Source organism: Macrotis lagotis, chromosome 1 (assembly GCF_037893015.1).
Source record: "Macrotis lagotis isolate mMagLag1 chromosome 1, bilby.v1.9.chrom.fasta, whole genome shotgun sequence".
In the NCBI taxonomy this organism is placed as follows: Eukaryota; Metazoa; Chordata; class Mammalia; order Peramelemorphia; family Peramelidae; genus Macrotis; species Macrotis lagotis.
The window spans coordinates 850,122,058-850,138,164 of record NC_133658.1 but is presented as its reverse complement, the minus strand read 5'-3'; the positions used below and the strand labels follow the sequence as shown (position 1 = coordinate 850,138,164).

At 38.3% G+C, this 16,107-nt stretch overlaps 1 non-coding gene across 1 annotated transcript; it reads left to right on the top strand.

Moving 5' to 3' along the window:
• The first annotated feature begins 3,311 nt into the window (after positions 1–3,311).
• Positions 3,312–3,418, top strand: LOC141510367 (U6 spliceosomal RNA). Its single transcript, XR_012474863.1, has one exon. It is a non-coding gene; the product is annotated as a U6 spliceosomal RNA (small nuclear RNA).
• Positions 3,419–16,107: the final 12,689 nt, after the last annotated feature.

The window sequence follows — 16,107 nt, the reverse complement described above, 5'->3', positions numbered from 1 at the left end:
TTCCCATTTATGAGGTGTGAAACTCTCCACTCAGGCTTGAAGGAATAAAAAAGTAGCTGTTATTGATTTGACTGAAGAATGAGCCATGCCCCTGGTGGCCTTTTAAAAAGTAAAAAAACAAGACGCATTCTCTGGTGGGCAATTGGTACAAAGACAGCTCTTATGAATGTGAGCTGTTAGTTGGAAAGACACTTATCTCTGGCTATTAGGAGTTGTGTTCAGAGAGGAACAGCCCAAGGAACCCAGCTCAGTAGAGATGCTGCACCCAAGGAAAACACTATAAGAATACCATGAAAAGGAAAAGAGAAAGGGGGCCTTAAGGTACTAGAGGTTTCAATTTCCTGAGTGTGTACCTTTCCACAGGTTTCTTCCGTTTGTGTTCTTATTGGCACTTTGTATTGTTGTGGGAAGCTGTTCCCTAGGTCTTTGGTTTTGTTATTATTGTTCTCATGTTGTCATCTCAGTAATGCCTTTGCTTTGGGTTCATTTTATTTATTGACTGACTATGAAAGGTAAGTATAACAACGGGGTCTTGTGATCTATAGTCATAGAAGTTCAGATCCACAGAAAACCTTGAATCTGGAGATCCAATCTGTAAGCGTGGCTTAGGGCAAGTGAAGAAACTCAGAGATATTAATACTTAACTCTACCGATCACATATGTCTGACAATCTAGCCAATTTCCACATGTGTACCCTCTCACAAAGAGAAGTGCATTTTTTTTTTAGTTTTTTTCCAAGGCAATGGGGTTAAGTGGCTTGCCCAAGGCTGCACGGCTAGGTAATTATTAACTGTCTGAGGCTGGATTTGAACTCAGGTACTCCTGACTTCAGGGCCAGTGCTCTATCCACTGCGCCACCTAGCCATCCCAAGAAGTGCATTTTCTCACCTCTTCTCTAAAATCCAAGTTTGATCATTATAATTGCATAATATTTAGTTTAATTTTGAAATTTTGGTCTTTCATTTATGTTGTTGTTGCGCTTGTTTTCTGGTTCTATTTAGTCCATTCTGCCCAAGTTCTCATAAGTCTTTTCATGCTTCTGTGAATTTTTCATATTCATTGGTTCAATATCTCATTACATTTATGTCACAATTTATTTAGTCATACTGCCAAGCCAATTAATCAGTTAACAAGCATTTATTAAACACCTGCTAAGCATATTCAGAGGTGCTGGGAATAGAGACAATAAATACAATAGTCACTGCCCTCAGGGAGCTTAAATTCAATAGCTGGGTACCTACATTGTCTCTAGAACTTTGCTACTACAATATGTGCTGGTGTGAACATTTTGATGAATATGGAAAATTTATTTCTATTTTTTAAACTTCATTGAGGTTTTTGTCTAATAATTGGAGCTCTGCATCAATTTGTATGGACAATTTAGTCACTTTTTAGCATAATTCCAGATTGCTTTCCAGAATGATTAGCCTAATTCACAGCTCTATCAGTATAGACAGTGTATGTGTGATTCTGTCTTTATCAGCCTCTCCAACATACTCTATTTCTATTTTTTACTGATTTTCTGGGTATATGGTGAAAACTGTTATTTTGATGCCTATTTCTCTTGCTATTAAAGAATTATAATAATCTTACATATGACAGTTAAAAGTCTGAAGTTCTTTTGTTAATTGTTTGTTCATATCCTCTAACCATTTATTCATTTAATTATGATTCCATTTGTGTTAGTTCTCTATATATTTAGAATTTCAGAACATCATCAGAGATTTGTTACAAAGATTTTCCTCCCCAATCCATAGTTTTTCTTCTTATATTAGTCACATCAATTTTATCTATGCAAAATCAGCAGTTATTATTAATATACTTTAAGATTTTATTGGCTTTTTTTGTTTGCAAGTTATACTGCTATCATATACTGCTCACCTATGGGCCTCTGTTTCACTAGCTGCCATGTGACCTCAATAGGAGATGATATTTTTCCTAGAGGTCAATTGGTTTCCTCCAACAGCTAAAACCAGATATTTGCTTCATTTTCTTTCAAAAGTGAATTCTTTATTTGTGTTGGGGCAAGAGGGCAATTTACTAAGTGTACTTCTAGCTCTGAGCTCTTAGAGAAACATGATCCCACTCAATCCAAATCTAATCCATTCAAATTTATCAATTATTTCTCTTCTGTCCTCTAACTTTCTACAACTTGTCATATTGTTTGGTTAAAAGACTACTAGTTTTTGCTTTCAGGAATAAATGAGATGAATGATATCTAAAGGTCCCTTTAGGAATTAATGAACAAAAGGGATCTAAGTGTAGGAGAGTGGTGTCCAATTCAAATTGAAAGGGGGTCACTAAGTGATACACAAGAATCCCCGAAGACTGCATATTGTCTTAGAAAATCACATATTAACATTCCCTACATCAAATGTATGTTTTTTTTAGGTTTTTTTTTTTTTGCAAGGCAAATGGGGTTAAGTGGCTTGCCCAAGGCCACAGAGCTAGGTAATTATTAAGTGTCTGAGACTGAATTTGAACCCAGGTACTCCTGACTCCAGGGCCAGTGCTTTATCCCCCGCACCACCTAGCCGCCCCCAAATCTATATTTTAATGTACTTTGTTAAACATTTCTTAATTATATTTTAATGTGGTTCCAAAGCATTCAGGGCTTTGATATCATTTTTGGCATCTCTGTTGGACAGGAAGATAGGAAGATCTGTTTTCAAGTTCTTTCTGTGATATAAACTACGGACAAGTCAGCGAAATTCTTAGTGTACCAGACTACTCTACAGCTATAGGTTATGGAAGAACTGATTTTCGTCAGTGGAGGGAATTTCCACAGTGGTCATTCCCCAAATTGATGACATTAAGGGTAGAACAATAATAAATGCCAAAAGAAAAAAGAAGAAAACTGTCTGAATGAGAAACTGAACATACTTTTAAAGCCAACTTTCTGGCTTGTCCTCACATTGATGGGGGAAGATGTCTCATCAGATCTTTAGAATGGGGTTACCACATTCTCTCAGAGATCTAGGGGCAGTATTGGAATGTTAGAAGGTATTTTCCTGGTATTATAATAGCTTATGTGTAGCTATAATAGAGGTAGCTAAGTGATACAGGAGAGAATCAGGGAGACCTGAATTCAAATATGGTTTGAGATTGTTACTATGTGACTTTAGAGAAATTATTTAACCTCTATTTGCTTCAAAAATGGGGATATAGTAGCACCTACCTCTCAGGGCTATTTGTAAAGCATGTAACAGTGCCTAGCATATCATAAGTGCTTAATAATTTCTTATTTCATATTAAAGGAGTCCCTATCAGTATGGTTCCCCCAAAATGGTCAGTCAAAAATCCATTAGATAATGCTCACTTTGGCAGCACATATACTAAAATTGGAATGATACAGAGAGGATTAGCATGGCCCCTGTACAAGGATGACATCCAAATTCGTGAAACATTCCATATTTTTATCTATCTGAAACCATCAACAAGCATTATAGTCAATGGGGAGAGGCTAGAGGCATTCCCAATAAGATCAGGGGTGAAACAAGGGTGGCCATTATCACCACTACTATTCAATATTATATTAGAAATGTTAGCTTTATCAATAAGAGAAGAAAAAGAAATTGAAGGAATTAGAATTGGGAAGGAAGAGACAAAACTTTCACTCTGCAGATGACATGACGGTATACCTAGAGAACCCCAAGGAATCATCTAAAAAACTACTGGAAACAATTAGCAACTTTACCAAAGTTGCAGGATATAAAATAAATGCTCATAAATCCTCAACTTTTCTGTATATGACCAGCAAGATACAGCAGGAAGAGCTAGAAAGAGAAATCCCATTCAAAGTAACTTCAGACAATATAAAATACCTGGAAATCTATTTGCCAAGGCAGACTCAGAAACTTTCTGAAAACAATTATAAAACACTTCTCACACAAATTAAATCAGATTTAAATAACTGGGCAAACATTAACTGCTCATGTATAGGTCGAGGTAATATAATAAAAATGATAATTCTACCCAAACTAAACTACCTGTTTAGTGCCCTACCAATCAAAATTAAAACAAAATTACTTTAATGAGTTAGAAAAAGTTGAAGTAAATTCATATAGAAAAATAAAAAGCCAAGAATTTCCAGGGATTCAATGAAAAAAAGTACAAAAGAAGGTGGCTTAGCCCTACCTGATCTAAAATTATATTATAAAGTATCAGTCATCAAAACTGTTTGGTATTGGCTAAGAAATAGAGTGGTGGACCAGTGAAATAGACTAGGTGCAATAGCAGGAAATGATTATAGTAATCTGATGTTTGATAAACCCAAAGAGCCCAGCTATTCGGATAAAAACTCTCTCTTTGATAAAAACTGCAGGGAAAATTGGAAGTTAGTATGGAAGAAACTTAGATTAGACCAACACTTCACACCCTATACCAAGATAAGATCCAAATGGATAAAGGATTTAGACATAAAAAACCAATATTATAAGCAAACTAGAAGATCAAGGAGTAGTTTACCTGTCAGATCTATGGAAAGGGGAGCAGTTTATGACTAAGGAAGAGATGGAGAACGTCACTAAAAACAAACTAGATGATTTTGATTACATTAAATTAAAAATTTTTTCACAGAAAAAACCACTGTAACTGATTAAAAGAAATGTAGTAAACTGGGAAAAAATCTTTATAACTAGTGTTTCCTGACAAAGGACACATTTCTAAAATACACAGAGAACTGAGTCAAGTTAAAAAAAAAGCCATTCCCCAATTGACAAAAAATATGGTCAAAGAATATGCAAAGACAATTTACAGATGAGGAAATCAAATTCATATGAAAAATTGCTCTAACTCATTACTTATTAGAAAAATGCAAATTAAACCATCTCTGTGGTACCACCTCACATCTCTCAAACTGGCTGATATGACCAGAAAGGACAATGATTATTGTTAGAAGGGTTGTGGGAAATCTGGGACACTAATATTGTGAACTCATCCAACATTTCTGGAGAGCAATTTGGAACTATGCCCAAAGGGCAACAAAAATATGCATACCCTTTGATACAGCAATACCACTACTGGGTCTATACCCTGAAGAGATTATGTAAAAGGGTAAAAACATTACTTGTACAAAAATATTCATAGTATCCCTATTTGTGGTGGCAAAGAATTGGAAATCAAGTGAATGTCCTTCAACTGGGGAATGGCTTAGCAAACTGTGGTATATGTATGTCATGGAACACTATTGCTCTATTAGAAACCAGAAGGGATTTGCATGAACTGATGCTGAGTGAGATGGGAAGAACCAGAAAAACACTGTACACCCTAACAGCAACATGGGGATGATGATCAACCTTGATGGACTTGCTCATTCCATCAGTGCAACAATCGGGAACAATTTTGGGCTGTCTGCAATGGAGAATACCATCTGTGTCCAGAGAAAGAAATGTGGAGTTTGAACAAAGACCAAGGACTATTACCTTTAATTTAGGAAAAACACTGGATATCTTATTGTCTGATCTTACTATCTTTTATACTTTATGTTTCTTCCTTAAGGATATGATTTCTTTCTCATCACATTCAATTTGAATCAATGTATACCATGGAAACAATGTCAAGACTGGCAAATTGCCTTCTGTGGGGGGTGGGGGAGGGAAGTAAGATTAGGGGGAAAATTGTAAAACAAAATAAAATAAAATAAAATAAAAAAATCCATTAGACAGCCAGCCTTAAGTAGCTTTTAGGAGTGGCTATTCATTAAGGTGGTACAATAAACATGGTTGGTACAACCAACCCAATCTTTCAAGCTAACTTCTCCCTCATTTCTGTGATACACTTTCCCAAGAGCACACACAGTGTCCAGGGGCACAGAATCCAGAGGTTAGTGTGTTCAAGCTAAGAGAGCACATGTAGCATTTGATTATCTTGCAATGCCTGGTTGATAAAAGTCATTTTCTCCACTTTCTGAGAAGCTCAAGTAGTTCCCCTTAGGCATGGTGTAATTTCTTTGTTGGGCTCCCTGTGTAGTCCTGGATCTGCCCTCCCATGTTGAATCTAGTTTTGTTGTACTGTCAGTTGAAGCCAAAGCCAAGGGTTTCTCCTTTCCTCCAAAATGCTCCCTTTATTGTTATGGTTCAATCATTTCTGACTCTTCCTGACCCCATGCATACCATAGCTCATGAGTACAATCCATAGAATTTTCTTGGCAAAGATACTGGAGTGGTTTATCATTTCCTTTTTTCAGTGGATTAAAGAAACAGGGTTAAGTGACTTGCCTAGGGTCATCAGATAGTAAGTGTCTGAAGTCATATTTGACCTTAGATCTTTCTGAATGCACAGCATTCGAGCCACTGAATCATCTAATTACCCCTTCCTATTTATTGGTTTTATGGGAAAACTGTACTGTTACTCATATCTCAAATAAATTCTGAAATAACTTGGTATTTGATGCAAAGATTTTCCCCAAAAATCTACTAGGAAATGGTTGTTTCCTTAGCCAGTCCAAATATTCTTTCTATGTAACATCTTTCCAGTTCTTTCTATAACTTATCAGAGACATCTAAGTTGATCAAGACTTTTTCACACTTAGTTGTAATTCCTTTGATTTCATTCAATCCAAATTCATTTCCACCATATGTTGAGGCATACTCTTGTCACTTACTTTAGATCAGGAGGTAGGAGGATGAAAGAAAGGGGAGAATCCTACTGATTTACTCAGCCCACCTGGCCTTTAATCTAGTTTAGAGGTCTCTAGGTGGCCACTAGTTACAAATGTTGTAGAGAGATACTTCTATGACTGACCTGCTGGGAGCTCCATGCCTAATCAACATTTTTTCAGATCACCTGAACAGCTCCACCCGCCTTTCTAGATTCTCTCTGTTTGAGAAGAATGTGGTTTGACGCAATTGAAAGAACACTGACTTGAGAGTAAGAAGATTGGGGTCCAAATTCTGCTTCTGACATTTACTATTCATGTGACTTGAGAGAAATCACTTAATTTTCCTGGGCCTCAGTTTCCTTATTTGTAAAGTGAGAATGTTGACTTAGATAACTTCTGAGGTCCACTCTAGATCTATGACATCTTAAGTTCTCCCCTCCCCCATCCAGAACCCAACTGTTATCTTCTGTCATTTTGGATTCAGAGTTTTACTAGCTCTAATGGTGCGATGGAAAGGTTTGTAGTCCAAGAACCAGGATTTGGATACTAGATCTGGCATTTACTGTGAATATGAATTCTTCAGGGCTTTCCTTAAAATAACCCTGTGGGATAGGTATCACAATTATTATTATCACCTTCCCTCTTCAAGTCGTTTCTTTTCTGGAAGCCTCACTTACTTTACCTATCAAATGGGCATAATATTTACAGTCTACTTCATAGGGATGTTAACGAGGATTTCCTGAGATAATGTGTGTATAGCAGTATATAAGGGGGGGCTTTTTCCCTCCCAGTACCAATACAGTTAATCACAACTGCTCTATATCCTGTCATTTTCATAAAATTTTTGCAGCAGAAATAGTGTTTAAAGCTAGTGGAAGAATGAATCTTTAAAGCTGCATCTGTCAGGGCACCCAACCATATCAGACTGGGGATCCTGGTATTGAAAGCAGAGGATTTAGGCTTTTGTAGGGGGCAGAAGAGAAAGATGGGAGATACACATTGGAGTTTTCCAGGACACCTCAAGCACTCTGCCATCCTTTTAGGGGATATGGGACCCATGATCCACAGCACTAAGTTAATTATTTTCCTTCTGTCTGTAGGAGGTAGGAAGAATGGTCGAGGTGGTCCTGTCATTGGTGATACCCACTGCTGGCAGTGCCCAATCCCATGTGAGCTAGGAGTAAAAACTAGTCTCAAAGGCAGCTGGAGGTCACCTTCTGACAACTGAATGATGAATTTGCTGGTTCCTTCTGCTGGTGACCAGTTGCCTGGAGGTCTCTGCTGTCTTCTTTCCCAGGTTACAGCCATTCATCACAGCTCACCCTTGTAATCATCCTAAAGGAGAACTACAATTTCTCCTTGTCCCCCCCCCCCACTTTCTCCCCACCTTTTTTATTCCTTCCTCCCCCCAACTATTCTTTTCTCCCTTCCATTTTCCCCTTCTCCCTCCTTGTATTTACGGAGGAACTAGTACCTGGAGCAGAATAAAAATCTGCTACCAACATATGTGATAGCCATGGTGGCCTCTGAATCCTCATTCTCATCAGGATTGTAACTAGGGTGGAATAACCACAGATGTTTCCCAGGCTGCCAACATCCATAGAAGGTATGTGCTTCTTCTCTGTGCTGGTCTGGAGACCACCGTTCCTGAACCATGTACCTTATGCCTTCTCTCATATATCACTGCAATGTCATGAACTTATTTTCTCACCCAGTCTTGAACAATTAGCCCCAGAGTGCCCTGGTATCTCATTCCTGGGTTCTATCTTTAACCGCACACCTACAGAAGAAGTTTCAGGACAGTTTTGTGGATGGACTGATATATCTCTCTTAGCATGAATGCATCCACAGTCTGAAAATCTCTGCCTCTATCTTTTCCTTCAATTTTTTTATGTAAAGTAATGTAAAATAATGCTTTATTCTCTGGCTTTTGTATTCAGGAATGGTTTGGGAAATGGAAGAGGAGCCCATCTGGGTTGGTGCAATGTGATGATAAGAACATTGGATTTTGAGTAAGAAGAAGTGAGTTTTAATCCCATCTTTATTACCTTTATGAATTAGGGTAAGTTATTTCTATCTTAGACAATTTCTTTCACTATAAAATGAGGAGAGTGGATTATAATAATTAATAGTTAATATCTATATGGTACCTCTTATGTATCAGGCACTATGCTAAGTGCCAGAGATACAAATAATGATGTTGGTTCTTCATTTTTTCAAGGCAATGGGGTTAAGTGACTTGCCCAAGGTCATACAGCTAGGTAATTATTAAGTGTCTCAAGTTGGATTTGAACTCAGGTCCTCCTGACTCCAGGACCAGTGCTCTATCCACTGTGTTCTTTGTTCTTGAAGAAGACCATGCCTTCATGGAGATGATGCCATAACAAGAGCATGAATTGGATTTGAGTGAGGGAGGTGCTATGCCTCACTCTCTCCTCTGGAGCCATCTGGATCCAGTGGCCAGAAGTAGATCAGGATGACTGGAGATGGTCCTAGATGTGAGGCAATCAGGGTTAAATGACTTGCCCAAGGTTACACAGCTAGTAAGTGTGAAGTGTCTGAGGTCAAATTTGAATTCAGATCCTCCTGTGTAAAGCACTTTACAATAATTACCTCATTTGATCCTCACAACAACTCTGGAAGGGAAGTGCTATTATCATTCCCATTTTATACATAAGGAGACTGAAGCCAACAGAGATAAAGTGACTTGCCCAGCACCATACAGCTAATAAGGTCAAATCTGAACTTTTCTTGACTCTAGGCTTGGAGGTCTATGCACTATGCCACCTAACTGCCCAGATAGGAAACACCCAGGAAGAGCTGGGACTATGAGACCCAGTCCTTGTCCTACCCAGTGGATTATAGTATTTTAGACTTGGAAAAGATCATCTTGTTTACCTCTCTCATTTTCTAGGTGGGGGAATTGAAACCAACAGAGAAGTGACTTACCCAAGGTGACACAGAGATTTGTCCCTGGGCTGCCCAGAAAGCTGCTGCCCATGTGTATGAAGGCACTCAAAAGCAAGTTCACCAGATCCAATGGCAATGAGAGTCATCAGGCAGTTTCTGCTGATGCCTGTGGTTTTAGTAGAAACTCAACTTAGAGCTCTCAGGGATTGGTCGGCAGCCTTTGGAAGGGTGATTGAAGAGTGAGGGGGGCTTGTGCTGCCTCTTGATAATAACTGATTTCATAGTTATGGTGGAGTGTTGCAGACAGTGGGATGATCTCCTAATTTAACACAATCAATAAGATAACAGCTCAATGCAAATGAGACGTTCAGTCTCTAGAACCATCTGTAAGTCATGCTCTTAATGCATTTTCCTAATTAGCAAGATCAGTCCTTCCAACCTCCTGGAGAGCACAGAAACAACAGGCAAAAAGGACATTTTCAATTCGGTTCAGCAGACATTTATTTATTAAGTGTGACGATGCATGAAGCTCATTGCTCCAAACTAGAGGTACAAAGATTGACTCAACTCAAGCCCTGTCCTCCTGGAGTTTTCAGTCAGAAAGGGCTGAAGGCCATGTACACAAGTATATGTGGGGTAATATAAAATGTAATGATGACAAAGGAGAAGTCTGGGCAAAGTGTTAACTTTGCTTTTTATGAAATTGCATGCTCCTTCTGCCAGTGTAGATTGCAACCTATTTGTGCTTTTTTATTCAATGTATTTTATGCAGTGCAGTTAGGTGGCACAGTGGACCTGAAAACAGAAAGACCTGAGTTCAAGTGTAGCTTCAAACACTTATTGACTATATTATCTTTCACCTTTTCCTGCTTTGGTTTCCTCAGTAAACAGAGACCATGATAGCACCAACCTTGTTGTGAGGATTAAATGAGATATTCCTAAAGCACTTAGTGTAGTGCCTCTCATATAATAGGTACTAAATAAATGCTGTTCCCCTTTCCTGTCTTTCTAGAAATCTTTCATAAAATATCTTCCCAATACATTTTAGCACTTAGGATAATAGGATCAGAGAACTACCAGGGATCTCAGAGGTTATCAAGTCTGACAGCCTCTTTTTATAGGTGAGGAAACTGAGGCCCGCAGGTGTAAAAGTAAGTTGTTCAAAGTTACATATGGCAGAGCTGGAATTTGAACTCTAACTTCAGGATGCTTCCCTTCCCACTGCATTACCCTGTATTTGATTCTTTTCTTTTTCTTTTTTGGTTTTTGTAAGACAATGGGGTTAAATCTTTTGCCCAAGGTTGCACAACTAGGTAATTATTAAGTGCCCAAGACTAGATTTGAACTCAGGTCCTCCTAATTCCAGGGTCTATGCTCCATCCACTGTGCCACCTAGCTTCACTCTGGTTCTTCTAAGAGATGATGAATGCCAATGCAGATCCTTGGGCTATCCTTATGTTATTAACTTCTTTCTCTTGCTACTTGACTAAGTTGCCTCCTTTTATCCACTGTTCTCATCCCTGATGATCCCTTTCATTTTTGGCTAGCACTGGCAAAACATGATGTGGTTGAAATCATGTTTGGGCAAATATGAAGAGAGAGAAATCAATTCTAGGTGAGGTCAAGGAGGAGATCCCTCCTGAGTTGGGCTTTTAAGGAAGAGATAAAATTTAAGAGGCAGAGATGAAGAGAAAATGGGAAGATGAGTTTAGTGAAGAGTAAGTAATTCAATTTGGATAGTATGTGATGTGTGTGTGTGTGAAGGAGGGGGGCAGTGTGAAATAAAATTGGATATAAAGATTGGAGCTAAGTGGTAAGGGCTTTTACCAACTGGGATTTTTAATTTAATAGGACACCTGGAACCCCTGAAGGTCCTTGAGTGACATGGTCAGAACAATGCATTGGGAAGATTAATTTGACAGCTATGTGAAACATGGATCAGAATGGGGAGAGTGAAGGCAAGGAGATCAGTTAGGACATTATTATAATAGTACAGGTGAGAAGTCATAAGGACTCAAATGAGGGTGGTGATGGTGGGGGATTGTTGAAGAGGTAAGATATAAGAGATATAGGAGGCAGTAGGATTGCAGCTTGGCAATTGTTTTGATCTAGAGGGGTAGCATGGTACAGTAGAGTCGAATAGAGGGCTGGAGTTGGGGCTGTGAAGATGGGTTGGAAGGAATTCTTCCTCTGACACTTTCTAGCTTCATGATCATAGGCAAGTCATTTATCCCCTTGGAGCCTCAGTTTTGTCATCTAGAAAATGGAGATAATAATCCTCATGGTGGCAGCTAGGTTGTACAGTGGATAGAACACTGCATCTTGAGTCAGGAAGACCTGAGTCAAATTAGGTCTCAGACACTTACTAGCTATGTGACGTTAGGCAATTGCCTCAGTTTCTTCATCTGAAAAGCAAGCTGGAGAAGGTAATGGCAAACTACTCTGGTATCTCTGGCAAAAAACCCCCTCTAAATAGGGGTCATAAAAAGTCAGACATGACTGAAATGACTGAATAACAACAACAAAATCATTGTAGTTCCTCTTTTAAAGGGTTGCTATGAGATTCATATGGGATAATGGATACAAAGTGCATTATAAAGCTTAATGTGCTATCTAAATGACAGCTATTATTATGCAGAGAGGGAAGGAAAAGGTCATCTTTGAAATTTTGAGCCTGAATGGCTAAAAGACTGGTGACATCATTGATAGTAATATGTAAGTTGGGAGGAGACAGGTTCAGAGAGGTGGAAAGATCAGAGGCTCATAGTTTTAGAGTTGAAGGTGATCTTAGCAGTCATATTGTTCAACCCCCTAATATTCCACATATGAAAACTAAAGTCATGAGAGGTGAAGTAAGTTTTCCAAGGTCAGAACCTGAAGAACCAGTATTTGGCTTTCTTTATCTCTCTAGTGGAGCAATGAGAGGTCAATCCTGAGCTTCCTGATCTCACATGAAGGAAAATTCAAGATATGATTTTTGACTAACCAGGTAGAATGAATGGATAAACTATGACTTATTAAGCTATTTCCTTTAAAATTCACTGACTCTTCTGGCTCATGTATGAGAATTTTATATTAATGCAGTCTCAGAATATATTATGACTCTACCCCTAACCCATTGCCAATGACATGTTGAACTGTCAATTAGACTCAGGCAAGCCACTGATGATTTTCATTATTTATCATTTTCTAATTAGATGATCTGAGGATGATAGCTCAGAAAATCAGCATGAAGGGAGGTAGAACACCCACAACTTAGTCTAAGATGGGGGAAGAAATTTCAGTTTGCAGAGTTGAAGTGAGGAGTGAAATCTCCTTCACTTTCCCATGATACATAAACTCAATAGATTTTTAGATATTAGCCAGCAAAATAAAGACAACAAAGCACCAAATCCCAATTCCTCTAAGTGTTAGCTATTTCCTACTTCCAAACCACCTAGGCAGGAGTTTGAAGATGTAAATAAGGTTGCTTCCTTGGGAAGATCAAGCTCCCTGTAGATCTCAGATGGCTGGTGAGTGTTTTGCTCATATCTTTTACAAGTAACTTGTATCAAGGGCAGATTTCCTTGGCATCCCCAAATGAAGCAATATTCTTAAATGCCTCCAAGGGATGGCAGTCCTTTTGAAGCCTCAGAATCAGAATTTTGGAGTTGGAAGGGTCAGAGGACATCTAGTTCTTTTCCCCGAAAAATGGTCATCTTTGCATGAAGATCTCAAGTGAGGGAGGCCCAGATGCTGTTCAATCCACTTTTAAGATAGCTCTCATTGTTAAGAAGTTTCCTTCCTTGAATTTTACCTTTTCCTCTTTACCATATCCACCAGGTTTTTGCCTCTTCTGCCAAACAGAGCAAGTATAATTGTCCCTTCAACTACTTGAAGATGGCTATTGTGTTTCCCTCTGAATCTCTTCTTCAGGTCAGCACAATCTCAGACCCCTCACTATCCTGCTCAGCTTCCTCTGGACACACTTCTGCTTATCAGTCAGTATTCTTAAAATGTGGCTCCAAATGTGACCTGAGCTGAGGACAGCAAAACAACTATTCATTCCACAACCCAAGATCAAATTGGCTTTGAGGGTCTCTGTGTGATTGGGAACATCCTCAGTTCCTTCAGTGAAATCCTCATTTTGCATAAGCTTTATTGTCTTCATCATCCTGGCTGCCCTCCTCTATACTCTTCATCAATGTCCTTCCTGAAATGTGATATCTAGAACTGTGCACAACACTCCATGACCAGGGCAAAGGATAGCATAATAATTATCTATTTTTTGGATGCCAGATGTCTCAATACAGTTTTTTTAAAATTTTTGTTTTATTTTTACAGTTTATTGTCTTAATGGAGGCAGCTACATGGCATGATGGATAGTGTGCTGGGTCTGGAATCAGGAAGACCTGAGTTCAAATTCAGCCTCAGACACTGGTTAGGTAACCTTAACCAAATCACTTAATCACCATCTTCCTTAGTTTCCTCAACTGTAGAATGAGTGATAGTACCTATAAAGTTGTTGTGAGGATCAAATGAAACACTTTTTGGAAAGCACTTAACACAGTGCTTTTCAGAGAACGGTCATTAAATAAATGCTTCTTTCCTTCCTTCTTCCTTCATTTAACCTTCTTGGTAGCTCTATCATGCTGATACCTCAGATTGAGGTCACATCACTGAGTTCTCTATCTACACTGCCCTCTTTCTTCTATGTGATATCCTTAAATAGAACACATGTCTACACTAGTTGCTTCTTTTTACCTTGACTCTGCTGGGTCAGGAATTTTAGAGGGGAATTTCAGAGGGAATAGTTGCACTGCAGGTAGATTCCAACCTCTCTATTTAGATAGCATAGACATACCTTAGGGACAGAGTTATCTCTTGGTAACCAACTTCAAACCTTGGTAACTTCAGTATTGGGTTCAAATTTTATATCAGAAACACCCCTTATTCCACTTCCACTATTTCTTGCCCTTGCCCCTTTTTCAAAGCCAGGTTCTGAAGGGAACCTCCTCTAGGAAGCTTTCCCTGTTTAACCCACACAAATTCTCTGACTACTACTTGTTCCATGTCCCTTCAGTTTTTAGAGGCACTATGTTCTCACTGCACTATTTCTGAGTGAAATAATGGCATTTTCCATGAATATGAATATATTCATTTCTACTATCAAATCAGATGCCTCTTTCTTTCCTCATGAGACACCACATAGTTGTAACTGAGAAAATGATAAAGGGAAACCTAGGGATCTTGTCTGGAAGAAAGAAGGTAGTTGAAGGAGAGGTGAGACTGCAAGCTCAATGTGAGTTAGTTGGGTGATGTAGCAACACTTAAAGCTAATGTGATTTTGGGCTACAGAATGATTAGAGAGAGATATTTTGACTGTCCTGAGATCAGGCCAGATTCCAGATAGAGCTCAGATTCTATTTCTGGACACAATATTGTAGGCATAAGGTGAAGGAAAAAATTTCTTAATGATGAAAAGTATCCAAAATTGGGGTTACTTTTGGAGATACTGAGTTTTTCATCTCTGGAGATATTCTAGCAGAAGCTGGAAGACCACTTGTCAGGGATGTTCTAGAAGGGATTGCTATTCAGAAGTAGGTTAAATTGGATAGCTTCTGAGATCTGTTATAATATGATTTAGGGGTACATTTAACTTATGTAGCAGCTTGGAATTATGTCATAGAACTATAGTTCCATTTGGATTTAGAATTAAGAGAGACAAAAGAATCATTTATTAATGATTATTTTACTTAAACAATGCCTGTTGTCCTCTAGTTCTCTCATGGAAGGAGACAGACCTCTGTAATAAAGATTGGTCTTTGCATTGATGTGAGTTTTATATTTATATATCTTGTTTTTCTTTATGTTACTGTGGTCATAATGTGTTCTCATTTAGTTCTGCTTATGTTGCTTTATCACTTCATTTAAGTCTTCCCAAGTTTCTCTGAATTCTTCATATATATATATATATATATGTATATTTACAGCAAAATAATAATCCACTGCACTAATATTGGAAAGCAAGGTAGCACAGTGGATAGAATTCTGAGTCTGAAGTCTTCCTGAGTTCAAATCTGACTTTAGACACTACTGGGCAAGTCACTAAACCCTGTTTGTCTCAGTTTTCTCATCTGTAAAATGAGCTGGAAAAGGAAATGGCAAAACACTCCAATATTCCTGCCAAGAAAATCTCAAACAAGATCATGAAAGGTTGTTCATAAATGACTGAATAACAACAGCAACAACATTAATATTCCATAATTTTTTTCAATCATTTCCCTATTTCTAGGAATACATTTTGATCTCAATTTTTTTTTGCTACCACAGAAGTGCTGTCATTAATATTTTGTTGTACATAGAAACTTATTGTCATCGATCCTGGTAAGGTAAAATTACAGGTCCATTACTACCACTGGGTTAAAGGGCATGAACAGTTAATCTCTTTTCTCCAAATCTTTCTATTTGACACATAAGGATTTTGAGCCTCAGGAAGGATGAGATTTTTCCAGGGTTGGGGAAGCTGTTCTGAACAGAGTGAATAGATATAACCAGCCTAAGGACTTTGGTGAGTTCCTTTTTCTAAGCTGGGGAAAGTTAGGCTATGATTTTAT